Below are 15,153 nucleotides of genomic sequence, written 5' to 3' on the forward strand. Positions count from 1 at the left end.
GCACAGCTCCTGCAGTATAATGCTCTTAGGGTTTTACAGGGCTTTTTACGTGAGCAGATAATTGAGTTAAAATATAATTGAGTTAAAGCATAATTGTGTTACTGTGAGATCAGGTCAGCAAATTTTTATTCAGTCCACATTTGATCTTAATAGAATAGAATAGAATTTTTATTGGCCAAGTGTGATTGGACACACAAGGAATTTGTCTTGGTGCATATGCTCTCAGTGTACATAAAAGAAAAGATACGTTCATCAAGGTGCAACATTTACAACACAATTGATGGTCAGTATATCAATATAAATCATAAGGATTGCCAGCAACAAGTTACAGTCATACAGTCATAAGTGGAAAGAGATTGGTGATGGGAACTATGAGAAGATTAATAGTAGTGCAGATTCAGTAAATAGTCTGACAGTGTTGAGGGAATTATTTGTTTAGCAGAGTGATAGCCTTCGGGAAAAACTGTTCTTGTGTCTAGTTGTTCTGGTGTGCAGTGCTCTATAGCGTCGTTTTGAGGGTAGGAGTTGAAACAGTTTATGTCCAGGATGCGAGGGGTCTGTAAATATTTTCACGGCCCTCTTCTTGATTTGTGCAGTATACAGGTCCTCAATGGAAGGCAGGTTGGTAGCAATTATTTTTTCTGCAGTTCTAATTATCCTCTGAAGTCTGTGTTTTTCTTGTTGGGTTGCAGAACCGAACCAGACAGTTATAGAGGTGCAAATGACAGACTCAATAATTCCTCTGTAGAACTGAATCAGCAGCTCCTAGGGCAGTTTGAGCTGACTGAGTTGGCGCAGAAAGAACATTCTTTGTTGTCCTTTTTTAATGATGTTTTTGATGTTAGCTGTCCATTTTAGAACTTGCGATATGATAGAACCTAGAAATTTGAAGGTTTCTACTGTTGATACTGTGTTGTCAAGTATTGTGAGAGGTGGGAGTATGGAAGGGTTTCTCCTAAAGTCTACCACCATTTCTACGGTTTTGAGTGTGTTCAGTTCCAGATTGTTTTGGTTGCACCACAAGGCTAGTCGTTCGACCTCTCGTCTATATGCGGATTCGTCATTGTCTCGAATGAGACCAATCACTGTTGTGTCATCTGCGAACTTCAGTAGCTTAACAGATGGATCATTGGAGATGCAGTCATTGGTATACAGAGAGAAGAGAAGTGGGGAGAGCACACAGCCTTGGGAAGCCCCTGTGCTAATTGTACAGGTATTTGATGTAATCTTGCTTAGCTTCACCTGCTGCTTCCTGTTTGTTAGGAAGCTTGTGATCCACTTACAAGTCTGTTCCGGTACCTGTAGCTGGTTTAGCTTAGTTAGAAGAATATCTGGAATGATGGTATTGAATGCTGAACTAAAGTCTACAAAAAGGACCCTTGCATAGGTCTTTGGAGACTCAAGATGTTGTAGGATGTAGTGCAGAGCCATATTAACAGCATCATCTGTTGATCTATTTGCTCGGTATGCAAATTGCAAGGGGTCTAACTATGGATCCATGATGGTTTTCAAGTAGGAAAGCACTAGCCTTTCAAAGGTTTTCATGACTACAGATGTTAAAGCAACTGGTCTGTAGTCATTCAGTTCCTTGTTGGTGGGCTTCTTCAGCACTGGGATGATGGTTGAGCGTTTGAAGCAAGAAGGAACATAGCACATCTCTAGTGATTTATTGAAAATATGGGTAAAGATGGGGGCCAATTGGTCAGCACAGACTTTTAAGCAAGAAGGAGTTATCTTGTCTGGGCCTGGAGCTTTTCCTGGCTTTTGTCTGTGAAATAGGTCCTGCACTTCCCTTTCTGTGACCACTAGGGGTTGTGAACCCAATGAAATGGGGTCAGTTGTAGGAGGCTTGGCTGTTGTTGGTGTGTCTGAGATGGGGGTTGTGGAGATAGGTGGCTGTAGTTTCCTTTCAAACCTGCAGTAAAACTCATTCAGGTCATCTGCCAGTTGTTGATTACCTTCAGCCTGGGAAGGAGGTTTGCCATAGCCGGTGATATTTTTAAGAGTTTTCCACATGTTTGCTGGTTCATTTGCTGAAAACTGAATGCAGAAGGGAATTAATTTACACAATACTTTTAATTTATGCTTTAATTGCAGTGTCAGGGTTCCAGGTAACACCTCCAACAAAAGAAGACTCCAAGGCTAGAAGTTCCTCAAAGTTCCATTTTATTAGAGATGTCATATTGGCACATCTGGGAAAACCCAAATCTGAAAGCTTCCAGGTTTTCCTCACTCAAAAGGAAGTCCAAGTTTCTTCCCCTGAACCCACATGTCCATCACATGGTCCAATTGATGCACCATCCCAACTGAAGATGCCTTCCAGTCATGCCACTCCAAGTGCAGGCCGAATGTCCTTGACTTTCAGAGAAAGGAATATTACTATAGCTAGATATCTTCACCACTCCATGCAATCCCACCCCACCCCCCAGTTTCCCACAGCACTAAGTGTGACTGCCCTGAAGATCCAAAGAAAAAAATGGCCTCCAGGGCTGACATGTGGCTTATAACCTTGAGGAAGGCGGATGGTCAAACAAATGGACCTATATCTTGCACAAATCAAACAGGTAAAAGTAACAGAGTTGGAAGGGACCTTGAAGGTCATCTGGTCCAACCCCCTGCTCACACAGGAGACCTGTACTAGGGATTCGAACCGCCAAACTGCCGACCTTTCTGATCGACAAGCTCAGTGTCTTAGCTACTGAGCCATCTAGTCAAGCTAAGGTGTCAGAGTTGCTTCTATTTCAGCCTTATCCAATCAGTAAATGAATGACAGAAGCAATTGGTTGCACAGATTTGTGACAGAGGTCTTGCCAATCAAATTTACACTTCATTAACAAAGCTGTAGATTCAATAGAAAAGAGCCACAGCCTATTCCCACCCCACTCATTCCCCCCACCCCATTCATTCATGAATTCAGTTAAATATGTGACAGCCTTATAAGGAAGTAACTCAAAACTTCAGGATGTTATGTTTGAAAAGTGGAATGGTTTTGATCTACAACTGAATGAAGCTGTGCCTAACCAGCAGAAACTAGTTAAGGCAAAGGCACCTAAGAACTAAAAAAAAAAGTGGTAAATGGATTAAATTAAATCAGCAGGTTAAACAAAGAAAACCAGTGAACAAATTGCAATGATATAATTAATGACAATTAGAAACTTGTAAAATTGGAAATATTTAAAGCAGAGCCTTCAGAGTTCCATCCAAAGCTGATTTGCATGTCCTCAGAGATGAACTTAGGAAGTACCTACTATTTTAGGTGGTTGTTACTCACGAGTTATCCAGTATTGATGAGAGGGGCTGCCATCTGTCTTGAAAAAAATGGAGAGAACTATAGGGCAGCAGAGAGGTACAGACAAGAGTAACATTTGCTGCCATCTAGTGGCCATATGGAACTTCACAACTTTTTAAAATTCCTTCTGGTACAATAGTCTCCAACCTTTTCGGCTTTGTGGACCGATGGCGAGGAGGAGGACAGGGGATGGTTCCGCGCAAGCAGCTGGCAAACCTAACCAGGGCGAACCAGTAGAAACCCACCACTAGTGCACCACTAGTGCAGCCCAGTTCAGTGATCCGGGGGTGGGAACCCCTGTTCTAGTCAATTTTGACTCAGACAAATCCCTGTAGTTTTCTTGGCAAGATTTTCAGAAGTAGTTTGCCATTGCTTCCTTCCTAGAGTTGAGAGTGAGTGGCTGGCCCGTCATACAGAGGGCTTTTGTCCCTCAAGGAAGACTTGAACTCATGGTCTTTTCTAGCTGAGTGCCTTAATGACTGCATCAGGTGGCTATTTCACAACATTAGACAGGATGGGAATACAGATAGTCCTCGACTTATGACCACAATTGAGCCCAAAATTTATGTTGCAAAGTGAGAAATTAGTTAAAGGAGTTTGGCCCTATTTTACAATTTTTCTTGGCACATTTGTTAATGGAATCAATGTAGTTGTTAAATTAGTAACACTGTTAAGTGAATCTCAGAAAACATATATATATATATATATATATATGTTTTCTGAGGTTTTCGCGGGTGTTTGTATGTAGGTCTTTGGTTATTCGGGTTTTCTCCCGCGTAAAATTAGAAGTGTCTTGGCGACGTTTCGACGAAATCTTATTCGTCGTCTCATTCGTCATCTCATTCGAAGTCTCATTTCGACGAAGTCTCATTCTAGTGCTTTGAAACCCAAGCACTAGAAAAATCTGATCACAAACCCAAACTCTGGCTCAGATACATAGACGACACCTTCATAATCTGGCCACACGGGAAAGAAAAACTTGACAACTTCCTCATACACCTCAATAGCCTACACCCCAAAATACAGTTCACCATGGAAACAGAAGTTAACAACCAACTTCCCTTCCTAGATGTCTTAGTCTACAAGAAACCCAATGGCTCCCTAGGACACACCATCTACCAGAAGAAAACACACACAAACCGCTATCTGCACGCACTCTCACACCACCACCCAGCACAGATCAACTCCGTAGCCAAGACACTCATCTCTAGAACAAAACGCTTAGCTGACGAACAACACCTAAAAACCGAACTACACACTCTCACAAACGTACTAACATCCAATGAATTCCAGAGAAATAAGATTACCAAACTAATCCAAAAAGAACCTCCCACTAAAACCCAAGACAGAGAGCAAGAAAACGGCACAGCCCTCCTCCCATATATAAAAGGCACCACAGACAGAATCAGCAAGATCCTCCACAAACATAACATCAAGACAGCATTCTGCACAAACCAAAAAATAGCCACCATCCTAAGAAACCCCAAAGACAAAATTGAGTTAGAAAATCAAGGAGTATATGAAATCCCATGCACCGCCTGCCCCACCACATACATCGGACAAACCAACAGAAGAATAAGTGCATGCATTGAAGAACACAGTCAAAAAAGAGGAACCAATTTCTTCCCTGGTCCAACACTTTAAAGTCACAGGACATGATATTGACTTTAAAAGACCAGAACTATCGCCAAAACTGAACACTTTAACAACAGAATAATCAGAGAAGCCATCGAGATAGAAAAACGCCCACACAGCATGAACAAACGAGATGATACCTCCCGCCTACCAGCCATTTGGAAACCCGCCCTTATTGACAAACGAGTCCTTAACACGAGGAATGACACCAGACCCACACTCACGAGGTCCACACAGGATGTCACCACCACACATCCACCCAGAAAGCAGACCCAAACCCACACTGATCAGGAAGCACGACCAAGGACCAGAAGCCAGACCGCAGCTGCAACATTAGCCATTTCAAACCCCTCCAATCCATACATGCAGCAGACTGACACCCACTACAAAGATGTAGCACGACCACGACCACGAAGCCAAACAGCAGCAGTGCAGCTCACCAGCTCAAATCCCCCTGCAACTCAGACTAATTTGAGCACAGCCAAGCTCCCACCCAATCAGTTCAAACCCCCACTAGCAGTTAAAAAGGAAGAAACAGCTGCAATCACACATTGCTCCCAGAAGCACGAAGCTGAAGCCTGAAGATGACGAATGAGACTTCGTCGAAATGTCACCAAGACACTTCCAATTTTACGCGGGAGAAAACCCGAATAACCAAAGACCTACATATATATATATGTATATGTATTTGTATATGTATATGTATATGTATATGTATATGTATATATATGTAGGTCTTGGCATTTTCGGGTCTTTTCCCATGTAAGGTTGAGAGTATCTTGGCGACGTTTCGACAAGGTCTCACTCATCATCTTCAGGCTGGTGTCTTCGGCTTTGTGCTTCTCAAGCGCTTCTTCTCGTGCTTCTTCGTGCTCGAGAAGCACGAAGCCGAAGACACCAGCCTCAAGATGATGAGTGAGACCTCATCGAAATGTCGCCAAGATACTCTCAACCTTACACGGGAAAAAACCCCAAAATGCCAAGACCTACATACCTATACACATGAAAACCTACGAAAACACACACACACACACACACACATTCCTTCTTACTTCTATTTTTCACTCAACTTTCGTTTCTTCCTAATGGTATGCATATGGTAGGAAACACCTTCGGGGTTTGAGGTTGATAAGAAGGATAATAAGTTTCCCTTCTACATCCCCTACCTTGGCTTTGCTGCTATCAATGTGTCTATGTGTCAATGACACACAGTAATTCTTCCAAACAGAGTTCTTTATTTTTTCACATTTATAGACAAAATCTTGCCAGACTGAAAACTCTACTATCAACACCTATAATACGTAAACTATTAAGAATGGAATGTCTTCACTTTCTTTCTCTCACACATTGCCTCTTATTCTTTAATTGTTATGAAGAACACTTGCAGTGACTAGATATATCTACTCTAGTGAAAAGGAAAGACCCAGTGACATGATGGCAACTTTCCAATACTTGAAGGGCTGTCATAAGGAAGAAGGAGCCAACTTATTTACCAAAGCACCTGTAGGCAGGGCAAGAAACAATAGATGGAAACTAACCAAGGCGAGAAGCAACCTAGAACTAAGGAGAAAATTCCTAACAGTGAGAACAATTAACCAATTGGGAAAAAATGCCTTTGGAAGCTGTGGGTGCCCGATTCTTCGACACTGGACAGCCATTTGTCAGAAATAGTATAGATTTCCTTCAAGAGCAGGGGTTGGACTAGGTGATCTCCAAGGCAGTAGTGGGTTCCACTTACCTTCGCTACCGGTTTAGAACTGTGAGCACGCATGCTCTGTGCATGTGCAGAGCGTCCATGATGATATCCGGGCGGGTGGGCGGAGCCTCCTGCCGCTGCCACTACCGGTTCACCCGAACCGGGGTGAACTGGTAGAAACCCACCACTGCTCCAAGGTCCCTTCCAACTCTGTTACTGTTATTTCTCCCTCCTGGGAATCCACCTCCTCATCAGCTGCTAATGATCCTGAGAAATCCTGAGAGGCATAGGATTCTCTGGGGTAGATTCATTAGTATTGGTAGGAACAGAAAAGCTTTTATCTTTCTTCATCCAGGATAGCTTTGACGAATGTATGCTTGTGTCTCCACATGTTTGCAGTTCGAGAAGACAAGAGACATTGTTGAATAAATATTGTAAAAAGGGGCTGGATTATTTCCCTAAGAACCTTTCAGCCTTAATATTGCTATTTTTGCACTCTGAAGTGTACAATATGTACATTCCCAATCGGGCTACACTGTATGTTTCATGCTGTATTTCCTGAAGGCAATTTCAACTTCCATTTTGTGAAACATCATGAGAGAGAGGAGGGGAGAGAGGGAGAGAGAGAGGAGAGAGAGAGAGAGAGAAAGAGAGAGAGAGAGAGTGCAAGTGCTTCTTCCACTTAGCAGGGTTGATCTGACTACAAAGATCCCTGTTGAGGGACCTGCCTTCTAACATGTGAATTATAAACTGATTGTGCCAGTTTCTAGGTTAGAAAATGTCTCATTACAGAGTAAGCTGTGATGAACCTCTGGAAAAAAAATGTTTGTGCATTTTGTTCTCCCTCCCTCCCTTCTTTGTTGAAGAATGAGCAGTTCAGCCATCTTCTTTTCATCAGATTTTTCCTATCCCAAAAGAAGAAAGAGAACAAAGATGAATGAAGCCGCTGCTGCAACTTTAGACTCAGAATTTGTCAAATGTGAAAAAGTACCTCTGCCATTGTCTTTTGATTATTATTTTGTTAAAAATTATAGTAAAAATTAAATAGTAAAAATTAAAAGAAATATAGAATAAAAAAAGAAGAAAAATATATAAAGAAAAATAGAAAAGAAAGAACAAAATACAAAAAAAGAAGATATATGTGCAGAAGTGACCTCCCACCTTCATCACAAGTATAAATCATTTGAGTAACTCATCAGTTCCTCTTAAAATACAAAATTTCTTAAAACAATCTTCTAATACACCTTCTCTTATCTACAAGATAAGAAACATTCAGAAACCAACTCACAAGCTCGGAGAATGAACCTCGACCCTCAGGTAAGTCTTTGTGTACCTTTATTTCTATACGGACACCATTCTTTTCACAAGAAACCAAAAAAACGCTCTATTAATTTCGGGATTTGACAATTAGAATTGTTTATGATAGAATCATTTCTTGTGGTCTCCTCATGAGAGGCAGCTGTCTGGTGTACTTATGGGTGATCTCAAGTCCTGTCCTAGTCCAAAGAGGTTTGAAGAACCAGTCTACTCACTGGCTCTTCATTCTTTTTTTATAGTCATTGGCTCTACTTTTGCAGAACCAAGTTCAGTCCATCATTTCTCCCTCTGGCATGCTGTTATTTCTGATATGGTATTTTACAGGAGGTATTCAGAGGTGGTATTCAGCAGGTTCTGACCAGTTCTGGAGAACCAATAGCAGAAATTTTGAGTAGTTCTGAGAACCGGTAAATACCACCTCTGACTGGCCCCATCCCCATCTATTCTCTGCCTCCCAACTGCCAGCTGATTGGGAGGAAATGGGGATTTTGTTGTAACCTTCCCCTGGAGTGGGGAGGGAAAGGAGATTTTACAGTATCCTTCCTCTGCCACGCCCACCAAGCAACACCCACAAAGCCATGCCACGCCCACCAAGCCACGCCCACAGAACTGGTAGTTAAAAAATTTGAATCCCACTACCGGAGGTATTGCTGATATTGCTGATCATACAACAGAATGACAGTGCTTGTGTGTAAATTGCCTGCTGAAAATCTGAAGTATTTCTACATATGTAGGATTCACCTGATATTTCAGCAAAACTTCCAGAAGATTGTTCACTGTGTTGTATGGTGAGTTCTGTACTACCTGAATGACTAAATCAAATGATGTTTGCATTATTCATACCTGTACAGTTATGCAATTATATTATATTATATTATGTGGCAGTTCACCATAGAGGTTTGAAACGGGCAGCAATTAACAGAAGCTTTGTAGTTCAAACATCCTTGGAAATACATTTGGGATTTTACTGAAGGCCAAAGAGATAATGCAGGTAAAGGATGTGGGTGTTCCTTAAATCAATGTTTCATGAAATTTGTTCTCATAAAAAAAGTCTTCAAGTTGAGCTCATCATCTGATATTCATGTAAGCTCCTTGGCAGCAGTTTCCATTTTTTTTTTCTCTCCCTCTCCCTCTTTCTCTTTTAAGTTTTGGTCTAGCCTACTGCTGTGGAAGTCTTTCATTCAACTCAACCCTTTTTAGCTTTTTAAAGTTGCCAGACAGTACTTCTTGCTAGCCTCACTAAAAAGGCGCATTATTGAATTTAGGAGCCACTTGGCAGAATTTTCCCTAATCCAGAAGTTGAATCTGGATAACACTTGATATAACAATAGATTGCTTATTGTATCCTATGACTATCATTAAGTGTTGTACCTTAGAATTCTTGATGAACGTATCTTTTCTTTTATGTACACTGAGAGCTTTTGCACCAAGACAAATTCCTTGCGTGTCCAATCGCACTTGGCCAATAAAAAAAATTCTATTCTATTCTATTCTATTCTATTCTATTCTATTCTATTCTATTCTATTCTATTCTATTCTATTCTATTGATTGATGGATCGATCGATCGATCAATCCTCACTTTTGCTGGCCAAGTGTGTCCTCATCTATATTTTAGTGCATGCCATTTTCATGCAATACAAGGGGAAATACAGAATTGGAACTGATATCAATTCTAATTCCACATACCATAGAAATATTTTAGGAAATTTCCGCAGCATTCAGGCTTTAGGTGCCCAATGTGAGCTTGACATTCTAATGCAGAGGCTAATTTCACAGGTTTCTTGATCTAATTGAAATCCCCAAAATAAAAATTCTATTGAGACCTTTTTCAAAAATAGCATGTGCTTTTTCTGAGATTACCTTGTTGGAGCACCTGAATGGAGGGCGAGAGACACTACCAAATATGAACAGCCTAGAGATTAACCATTACGGAAGGTGGCCTTGACTAAAAAAAGGAAAACACCCTATCCCCATTTTATTGTTTTGATGATACCACAATCACATGTAACACCTTAGTGTATTTTTATATTCACAAATATGAAAGACAAAACTCTGCCAGAGGCAAAGTTGAGCTCCATCATCTATTCTGGATCAGGATACATTTTTCCTACTTCTCCCCTCCCCCACATTTTAACAACTGATTCAATTAAAGCCCTTGCTTGGATGAGTCTACAATAGATGTCTTCTATGAGACTTCTATCTTGTCTTCTACCAACTTGAAAAAGCAAAATGACTATTTATATTTCCTTTCAAGACAATTATCCTGATATGTAACCCGCTTTTTTGGAACACCTCCTTCCCCAGAGTTACTGTTTTTAAAGCATCATTTCGAGTGACAAAATTAATGGCATATCATACCATTATCATACAGTGGGCTTTGGTACCACTGTACCAAAACCCACTACAACTACATTGCAAAAAAGGCTTTAAGAATTGTAAACTTAATCTTGCGTAGCTTCTTCTCCAAAAACACTACACTACTAACAAGAGCATATAAAACATTTGCTAGACCAATTCTTGAATACAGCTCAACTGTTTGGAACCCATACCACATTTCAGACATCAATACAATTGAACGTGTCCAGAAATACTTTACAAGAAAGGTTCTCCACTCCTCTGATTACAACAAAATACTTTATGCCACCAGACTTGAAATCCTGGGGTTAGAAAATTTAGAACTCGGCCGCCTTCGACACGACCTGAGCTTAACTCATAGAATCTTCTGTTACAATGTCCTTCCTGTTGAAGACTACTTCAGCTTCAATCACAACAATACACGAGCACACAATAGATTTAAGCTTAATGTGAACCGATCCAATCTTGATTGCAGAAAATATGACTTCAGAAACAGAGTTGTTAATGCCTGGAATGCACTACCAGACTCTGTGGTCTCTTCCCAAAATCCCCAAAGCTTTAACCAAAAACTATCTACTATTGACCTCACCCCATTCCTAAGAGGTCTGTAAGGGGCGTGCATAAAAGCACCAACGTGCCTACCGTTCCTGTCCTAATGTTCTCTTTGATTGTATCCAAATTTTGTATAGTTATTACATACTTATGATTATATATATGTTTATATATCGTATAGTTATTTCATGCTTATGCTTATATATAATGTTGTGACAAATAAATAAATAAAAAAAAAATATCAGTATCAAACAGCATGATTTTGCTCCCATCACCTTTTGTGGCACAGATCTCTTTTACTTCCTTTACTGTAATATTTGAGTGATGAGAGTCATAAGATAGGAGTGCCGCTTTGTTACACAATACATTAATTCAGATTAGTTTGTTACAGATGGCTTCCTAGGAGATTATTATATACTTAATCAGCAATCCAAGTATCATCAGGCCTACTTTTCAGATTCATTGTAGCATATCATAAAATCTGTATTCTGAGAAAGGAACCACCTTTCTCTATGTTCTCTGTGGGGACTAGTACTTCCCCTTTTTCCTGGAAAGTGAACATAAAAATCCAGCATGATGATTCTTAAGAGTTCATTGCACCTTCCCATTTAAGCAGTCATATTTGAGGGATTCTTGGTGCTCTCTGAGCTTGCTTGTTTTCTTGCAAATGTTTCATTACCCTAACGAAGTAACATTATCAGTGTTAATGACGTTACCTAGTTAGGGTAGGATAGACTAGCACTGATGTTACCTAGTTAGGGTAATGAAACGTTTGCAAGAAAACAAGCAAGCTCAGAGAGCACCAAGGACCCTTCATTTCAACCTTGAGCTACAAATATTCTCTTTTGGCAGTCACTTTTGTTTTGGGGCAGCAGAGGGCGATGGAGAGCTATAGAAAATTCTGCTAATTTTTCCAAGTCCCAAGAATCAGAAATTTAACAATTTCACTTCAAATATTTGCCTGCTTAGCAATTTCGTAATTCAAAATATAGAATTACTGATGCACACATCCAGAAATGATGAAATGTCTTAGGAAATAGATCCCAGGCAGATTGCCTCCTATTAAAAGAGAAAACCAAATATGCCTAGGGATCCAACAGGGATGTTCCGAGTTCAGTAGTAGATTACCTGCTTTGCATGTAAAAGTCTCGTCATCAATTTCAACCATCTCTAACTAGAAGTCGGTTTAAAACCAAGGAGCACACTGGGTTTTAATAACAAGGCTCTGACTCAGAAGAAGATCATTGCTAAGGGCCATTTCAGGAGACAACAGCAAAGAAAACAATGGGGCCAGAAAAAAGAGGAATTCTTGTGCTTGCTACCCCTAACTCAGTGCCTTTGTTGGTTAGGAAAGAGGTATTGCTTCATCTCCAACAAAGGTTAAAGAGAAAGACATCAGCAAAAATCTTGGTGACACTCCACACTTTTCAGAAATATGACCACCATTTAGAAAATTTGTTTTGGAGAGCCTGATCATAAGTACCCCCAGTGGCAAAAAAGGAAGGGAAATCAAGCTAATATCCTGAAAGAAATCATTGCTGGTGGCCTGCAATCCTGAGCAAAAGAATCCATGTTGTAACGTTTTACTGTGAGTGAAGCGGTTGTTGTGCAACTCAGATGACTAGGCTAATTTGTGAGACTCCGGAAGAGGGGTTGCAGTGCCCTGTGCACAAGAGACTCAAGAAATCCTGCCCCCTCAATTGCCACAGTTGCGCAAGACCCCTCTTAATGACAACATTTCACAAGATTGCATGCAAAAATCCTGGAGTCATACAGTCTTGCCCAAGAAAATGCATGGACGTGGTGGGGGGAAATGCAAGCTATTATGTGCAATGATGCCTGGGGCCAGAAAAAGTGGCTGGCCTACGTGTTAAGAGACATAACTGCCTACCTGGCAAATGGGAATCATTACTCATCTCACTCTGATCCACAGGTTTCAAGACCGTCCTTGCCAGTTTCCCACAAACAAAGCAAATGGGGAAGCCAAGCAAGGAAGGTTGTTAAGTCTCTCTGGTAAGTTTCCCCAGGCTACACAAGTTGGGGAAGGCTGGAGGAAGATTTGGAGGATGACAGCACAGAAGGCTGGATGATGGATGGTGCTGCAGCTCCAAATACAGGAGGACTGGGGAGACTTACCAGAGAGACTTACAACCTTCCCTGCTGGCTTCCCCATTGACATTGCTTGGCCTACAACCTTCCCTGCTGGCTTTCCCATTGACTTTGCTTGTGGGAAACTGACAGGGAAGGTCACATATGGTGATCGTGGGATGCTGCAAACCACTGGAATGTCAAGGAAGGGTCATAAGTACCACTCACACAACAACAACACAATTTGGTCACTGAACAAGAGGTCAGTAAGCAAGTATATCAAAGTAGATGCTTCATTATATAGAAATGCATTCACCAATATTGTTGCAGAATGCAAGTTTCTTCTTTTTAGATAACCATAGATGATGTTACAGAAATCTTCTAGTTATTAAAATATGCTATTTAAGCTACTTGGATAACCGGAGACTGAAAGGTTAATTTTTTTATTTTTTATTTTTATTTGAATTTATATCCCACCCTTCTCTGAAGACTCAGGGCGGCTGACATTGTGTTAAGCAATAGTCTTCATCCATTTGTATATTATATACAAAGTCAACTTTTATTGCCCCCAACAATCTGGGTCCTCATTTTACCTACCTTATAAAGGATGGAAGGCTGAGTCAACCTAGGGCCTGGTGGGACTTGAACTTGCAGTAATTGCAAGCAGCTGTGTTAATAACAGACAGACTTAGTCTGCTGAGCCACCAGAGGCTCAGAGGCTTAATGTATCTTCAGCTGAGTTACTAATTGGATATTAATTCACTATAAAAAGAAAATAACAGAGAATAAACTGGTTTCCTCTACTTTGGTTATCCAGAAGTTTAAAATTAAATTCCCAACATTCCCATTTGGAGAATTCAAACTTCTCTAGGCGATCCTGAATTACGGAAGTCTGATATAATTTGTTTTATTTTTTAGAGCCTGGTATTAGTATTAGTTACTGTAGAAATACATGACACTCTATTCCAGTTCATTTCCTTATCTCAAAATCTCACTTCCTCCTTAACTGACAGTCAAATGATGAAGTGTATTAAAAAAGAACTTCAGTAGCAGAGTCAGCACTTCACTGTAGCTTGATTTCCAATAGACAAGGCTATATTTCTTCCCTTCCAAAGGAAAAAAAAAGTTCTTCCCTTTCATGCAATCTTCTGACATTAATTAAATTTAAAGCCTATCCTCTCAATGTTTCTGGAAGTCAGTCTGCTGATTTCACAGACTACATCAGATTTTCACCTTTATGGTTCAAGGTCGGTTTCATTAGATGGTTTCATGCAAATCACAGTATTTGGCTCCTAACCCATCAGCAAGATAATAGCCTACCTTTCAGGATTACTGTGTAATTGTAAGATGATATACAGAAGAAGGGACGCGGTGGCTCAGGGGCTAAGACAGCTGAGCTTATCGATTGAAAGGTCGGCAGTTTGGCAGTTCGAATCCCTAGTGCTGCCGTGTAACGGGGTGAGCTCCCGTTACTTGTCCCAGCTTCTGCCAACCTAGCAGTTCCGAAAGCACGTAAAAATGCAAGTAGAAAAAATAGGGACCACTTTTGGTGGGAAGGTAACAGCGTTCCGTGCGCCTTTGCATTGAGTCATGCCAGCCACATGACCACGGAGACATCTTCGGACAGCGCTGGCTCTTCGGCTTTGAAACGGAGATGAGCACCACCCCCTAGAGTTGGGAACGACTAGCACGTATGTGCGAGGGGAACCTTTACCTTTATACAGAAGAAAGACTGACTCTTCTGAAGAGCTATCTAACATCTGTCTGTCTGTCAGCCTGCCTATACAGTATATCTCTCTCTGTTTTTATTGCTATCTCTACCTACCTACCTACCTATATGATCCATCCAATCTCTATCCATCAACCTATGTATCCACCCACATCTATCTATCTATCTATCTATCTATCTATCTATCTATCTATCTATCTATCTATCTATCTATCTATCTATCTGTTTTGCTATCGTTGCTAAACAAATAACTGCAATTGTGAAGTAAATCATGTGGTCATTAAGTGAATCTAATTTCCCCATTGACTTTGCTTGTTGGAAGCTGGATGGGAAGCTGGATGGGAAGATGGTGGTCACATGACCCCAGGAACTGAAATTGTCATAAATGCATGCCATAGGGATGCTGCAATGGTGGCCGTATGTGTGAAAACCGGTCATAAATCACTTTTTCTGAGTGCAGTTGTAACTTCAGTCACTAAATGGTTTACAGC

The sequence above is a fragment of the Ahaetulla prasina genome, chromosome 6, assembly GCF_028640845.1.
Source record: "Ahaetulla prasina isolate Xishuangbanna chromosome 6, ASM2864084v1, whole genome shotgun sequence".
Lineage (NCBI taxonomy): Eukaryota > Metazoa > Chordata > Lepidosauria > Squamata > Colubridae > Ahaetulla > Ahaetulla prasina.